The 6,000-nt window shown below is 38.7% G+C and overlaps 1 protein-coding gene across 2 annotated transcripts in view; it reads left to right on the top strand.

Moving 5' to 3' along the window:
* The window catches only part of LOC129187950 (uncharacterized), a 30,109-nt gene continuing 24,109 nt past the window's right edge, over positions 1-6,000 (top strand). The window contains exon 1 of one of the 2 annotated variants that reach the window (XM_054787803.1): positions 1-710. The gene's annotated coding sequence lies outside the window, so the exon portion shown is untranslated. The remainder of the gene's footprint in view (positions 711-6,000) is intronic. The other variant, XM_054787802.1, reaches the window with a different exon arrangement.

Raw genomic sequence — 6,000 nt, 5'->3', positions numbered from 1 at the left:
TGCAATCATAGCCAAGGTTTTTACTTACTAAAAGGAAGCTAGAGGCTTAATAATAACTGATAGAATATATCCACCACCCACAGAACAAAGCTGTGCTAGTAATGTCTTACGCTTGTTTTTCATATTTTACTTTTTATCCGGCAGAGTGTCATTACAGCTTTAGTTCATCAGGAAGTGACGGGAAGTGACGGTGGGCGTCCCGAGCAGGAGAGCTAGGCTCAGTGCTAGCTGTGAGTTTGGAGAGAGTTGGGAAGTGTGTTTATGTTGGCGTGGATGTAAAGTCCTGCAGTGTTCTCCGCTGTTAATAAAGCCATTAAAGTGCATCGGCGACGTGAGTCTCTCCTTCCCCACAACAAGCGGCATTACAGTATTGACCAGTGCACACCAGGAAATAAACGGTGTCATTTCTTACAGGCATTGGCTGGACAGCTATGTAGTGGGGCTTGTTTAACCTTTGCCTTGTGGGCAAGCAGGAAGGAGAGACGATGCTGAGAGATGTGTGTGTGTTCTGAGCTGCTGTCTGGTGGCCGCGTTCAAGAAATAAAGTTGGCAGAAGCAACAGGAGAAGTTTCTTTCTTTGCTTCGGAGCTGAATAACACTGACAAGTTAACAGACTAGTAGCGAACGGAAAAGAAGACGGCTTTGTTTGTGTCGAATACAGAAGATGAGGACTTTGATGGATTTGTGGATGAGGATTGATGAAAAATAACGTGAGTACATTCTAAAATACTTCAATTAAGTACAACCCAACTCAGTTTTGCTCCCGCTGCCGCATGCATGCTAGCGTATGTTTTTTTTATTGTAGCGTCGCTGGGAGCACGTCCTGTTCCCAGCCTACTTTGCGGTAATGTTTTGGTGCAAATGCTCTTAAAGTTACATGTTTGACCAGGAAATAGCAAGCTCAAAAGAAGACGGCTTTTTTATGTGGAACAACTGACAGTTTGTGTGGATCTTGTGAATGATTGTGACTGAGCTAGGACTCAGTAATTAAAGTCTACACACGACGGCTTCATTGATTGAAAAACAAAACTTTTTTGTGCATGAAGCTTCTACTTGAGTTGGTAATTTGGCCGCTATATGCGGTCAGATATTGACCAAGGGAGACAAAATGGGTGGTCGCTGGCCGCGTTGGACAGGTGACTGCTATACACAGGGTCTATAACATGTACATTTGCTGGGGGGGATTTTTCAGTGGCTGCTATAGGCAGGTGGCCGTTTTATAAAGGTGGCCGCTAAGACAGGTTTGACTGTATTTCTCGCCACCTTTTGTTGTATATTTTTAATATGAAATTTCCAACTCATTTTTTCGTCTATTATAACCCCCGGGAATTTATATTCTTTCACTTTTTCAATATCCACTCCATTAATTTGTATTTGGTCGTACGTATCCTTTCTGCTATTACCAAATAGCATTATTTTAGTTTCACTTAAGTTCAGGGATAATCTGTTCCTGTCAAACCATGACTTTAATATGACCTTTTCATCGAGTTCTTGTGTACTTTCACCAGAACAAAAAGCGGTGGTATCATCCACAAATAACACCAATTTTAAGTCCTTTGTTACTTTACAAATGTCGTTGATATACAAATTGAACAGTTTTGGTCCCAGTATGGACCTCGCTCCTACCAGTCCACTGATCCTGCTGGGGAGTTGCACCAATGCTTGAGTAGGTTTCGCTGCCTCTTCCCATCACGTGAGGCTGTGTTGGGGCCTTGCCCAACGATAGTGTCCTCCAAGTTCCGTCCTTCTCTCCATGCCGCAGGCTGCATGTTCCCATCTGGTTGTGCACGGTCCACAAGTCTGTCTGGAGCACTGGGTAGCGGGTGCCCATCAGGTTGTGGAGGATGCAGCAAGATTCCACGATGGTTCTGACAGTTTCATGGTGATGTTGCATGGTGGTGAGCAGAATCCGGAACCTATTGGCCAAGATGCCGAAAGAGTTCTCCACGACCCGTCTTGCCCTGGAGAGCCGATAGTTGAAGATGTGCTCTTCCTGGGTAAGGTTTCTGGTGCTGTACGGCTTCATGAGGTAGGTCCGCAGTGAGAAGGCGTCATCCCCGATGGTGAAATAAGGCGCATCCTGATTGTTTTTACAGCGTTGTGTTGCACATGAAAGGTGTGTTTAGTGTTCACTAACCTACTTGTAACACATACAAAGTTGTTTTGGAGGACAGCGCGGTGCACAAGGCAGCGAAGGCACTCAGCTTCAGTTGGAAACTCAACGTTAGCTTCCAGCTAACGCGCCGACAGCACCGCTAACCTGGGACTCATTGAGGTTTCATCGTCACGGAAACTCGGCGTTGGCTTCCAGCTAATATGCTGACGACATTGCTAACTTGGGACTCATTGAAGTTTCACCGCTACGGAACTCAACGTTAACTTCCAGCTAACGCGGCGACTCCATCGCTAACCTGGGACTCACTGAAGTTTTACCGTTACGGAAACTCAACGATTGTTTTTCATTTATTTTTTGATTGTTTGAGGAAGAGAGAATGCCGGGTGGAAGGAGCATCATGCGGGATAAAGACATGGCAACTACAGACGACTTGGAGGAGAAGAAAAGATCACTAAACTTTATGTCGGGTGAGCTCTCAAGACTAGCATCACAGCAGGAACGACTAATTGGACTAATGGAGGAAGTAAGATCATTGAAAGACATGCTAACGGAGGAAGATAAAAGGATTATTGTGTTAGAGCAAAGGGTGGACTAATTGGAACAATATACAAAAAGAGACAATTTGGTATTAACATGCCTAGAAACTCGACACCGATCCTACGCACGAGCAACTGTAAACAGGGTGACATCAGAAGATGCACCACGGGAGGAACTGCTGACACTGGAACAACAAGTAGTGGGATTTCTGCACAGTAAGAACATAAACATCCAAAGTGATATTTCTGTTTGTCACGTTTTACCAAGAAAGACAGAGAAAGAAAAAACAGCAATCATCTTAAGTTTCATTAGTAGAAAGAAGATGAAGATGCGTGATCTGCTAATGCAAGCAAAGAAATTGAAAGGTACTAATGTATACCTGAATGAACATTTAACCAAAACATGGAGATATTGCACGAGAAGCAAGGATGCTAAGAAAACACAAAAACATCATGGCAACATGGACTGGAAATGGTAAAGTATGGATAAGAGAACAAGAAGAGTCTCAGGCTAGGATGATAGGAGATATTAAAGAACTAGAAAAGTTTACAAGAAAAAAACAGAGCAATGGAGTTGATTGAGAGTATTAGATGTAGACTGGGCTGTAGAGTGGATATAAGAAATAGATATACTGTATACTGGAAAATGGGTGCATACATAAATTTAGATGCTGATTTAGAGAGTAAAATATATGATGTAGATGAGGGTATGAACAAAAAAGAACTAATTCCAAAGAATGAATGTGAGTATTATACTGAGGAAAATGTCATGATAAAGTAATGATGAGTGGAACATCATCATGTCTATCATTCATTTCAACAGTACTAAAGTAGTAAGTATAAAATGTCATTTATCAAAGATGAAAGATGACTTAAAGCAAATTAGAGGGCATTTTAGTAGAATTGCAGTGTCAGAAACATGGATTAAGGATGGAGAAATGGATGAAGTTCAGATGGATGGCTATGAACTGTATTATGGAAACAGAAGGACAAAACAAGGTGGAGGTGTATCTTTGTATGTTAACTGTGGTTTGACATGGAAGCTTGTTAGTCATATGACACCTGTTATTGACGGTGTTATGGAAATGATCACAGGGGAAATCATTAGTGAAAAGACTAGAAATATTATAGTGAGTTGTGTTTATAGACCACCAGGTTCATGTGTTCACACATTCATAGATGCAATAATGGACCTGTTTTACAGGAGTCACAACAAGGTTGTGTTTTTATGTGGAGATGCAAACGTTGATCTGGAACATTCACGCTCATCCAACACGTGGGATTTTATAAATACAATGTATAGTTTGAATCTGCTTCCAATGATATCTAAGCCCACAAGAAGAACATCTAAAGTGCAACTATTATTGATAATATTTTCACAAATGAAGAGTTGTGGGTGGGATCATGATAACTGATGGACGTGATCATTTACCTCTTTTTACAGTTGATAAAAATGATCAATACAATACAAAGGACATTACCACAGAAAAATATGTAAGAAACAGATCTAAGGAAGCTTTGGAGGCACTGAACCAAAGCTTAAAAAAACAGAAATGGGATGGAGTGTATGTACACGATGTAAATATAGCTTATGATTCTTTTATGACCATATTGATTGGTTTGGATGAAAAACATTGCGGACTCAGGAGGATTGTGAAGAAAACTGCTATTGATAAGCCATGGATGACTAAAGGACCACCAAATGCCTGCAAGAAAAAAAATTACTTATGTAGATGTTTTTTAAAATCAGGGTCGAAAGAAGCAGAAGAAGGTATAAGAAATACAAAAATCAGTTAGTACTGATAATTAGAAGGCACAAAAAGGAATACTATGGTAATTTACTATATGAAAATAGAAATAGTACGAAGGCTACTTGGGGAATAATAAATTGTGTAATAAAAAATGATAAACGAGAATCGGCTCTTCCAAATTATTTTGTGAAAAATAATGATGACATTTAAAAAAAAATTAAAATAGTAAATGAGTTCAATGACTTTTTTGTCAATGTAGGCCCTTGTCTTGCAGCAAATATACCTACAATAAAAAGCAATGTAAATAAAAACACAATCATGGATCATGTGGACAGTATTTTTCTTTGGAAGGTAGAAAAAGAAGAAATACTGAATATTGTAAAAAGTTGTGCAAGTAAAGGATCCACTGACTTTATGGATATGGACATGATATTGGTAAAGAATATCATTGAATTGGTTATTGAACCATTTACATATTTACATATATTTATCCTTTTTGTCAGGAGTTTCTCCTGAGAAAATGACCAAGGTGATTCCAATGTATAAAAATGGAGATAAACATGCTTTCTCCAACTATAGACCAGTATCCTTGCTTCCACAATTTTCCAAAATATTAGAGAAATTGTTTGTAACCAGGTTAGACAAATTTATTGATAGAAGCAATATTTAAAGTAACAGTCAGGATGGATTTAGAACTAACCACTCCACATCTATGGCTCTTATGGAATTAACGGAAGAAATATCTACAGCAATAGAAAAGAAGCAGTTTTTGTTGACCTCAAAAAGGCTTTTGATACCATTGATCATACCATACTTCTTAAAAAACTGAGCAAATATGGTATCAGAGGAGTTGCACTTGAATGGGTTTCAAGTTATTTAGAAAATAGAAAACAGTTTGTGCAGATAGATGAGGTAGAATCTAAATTGCATCATATTCGGTGTGGAGTACCTCAGGGATCGGTCCTCGGACCAAAATTGTTTGTTTTGTATGTGAATGATTTTGTTTGTGCATCTAAACTGCTCAAATGTATTTTGTTTGCGGATGATACTACTTTATTTTATTGTGGGGAAGACCTTGGGAAGGTGTTGGATGCGGTTAAACAAGAATTAAAAAAAATAAAAGTGTGGTTCGATGTAAACAAATTATCGGTCAATGTTGAAAAAACAAACTTGATGATATTCAGTAACAGAGGGATCGACTCTGGTGCTTCAGTTAACATAGATGGTATTGACATTAATAGAGTAAAGGAAATCAAGTTTTTGGGTGTAATTCTGGATGAGAAGTTGTGTTGGAAATCACATATACAGTACACAAAGGTAAAAATATCCAAAATAATAGCATTGTTACATCAAGTAAAGGATTGACTGGATAACAAAGCAATGTGTATGTTGTACAACACCATGATTGTTCCACATCTGACTTATTGTATTGAAGCATGGGGAAATGCTTGCAAAACATACACTCAGTCAATATTTATTTTGCAAAAAAGAGCAATAAGAATAATCAGTAGAAAACAATACAGAGACCCAACAAATCCACTATTTCTTAAGTTAAAACTATTGACATTTTATGGATTAGTAGAATATAATATATTAC

The sequence above is a fragment of the Dunckerocampus dactyliophorus genome, chromosome 9, assembly GCF_027744805.1.
Source record: "Dunckerocampus dactyliophorus isolate RoL2022-P2 chromosome 9, RoL_Ddac_1.1, whole genome shotgun sequence".
NCBI classification, from domain to species: Eukaryota; Metazoa; Chordata; class Actinopteri; order Syngnathiformes; family Syngnathidae; genus Dunckerocampus; species Dunckerocampus dactyliophorus.
The sequence above is the reverse complement of the archived record's forward strand: the minus strand, read 5'-3'. Positions and strand labels throughout refer to the sequence as shown.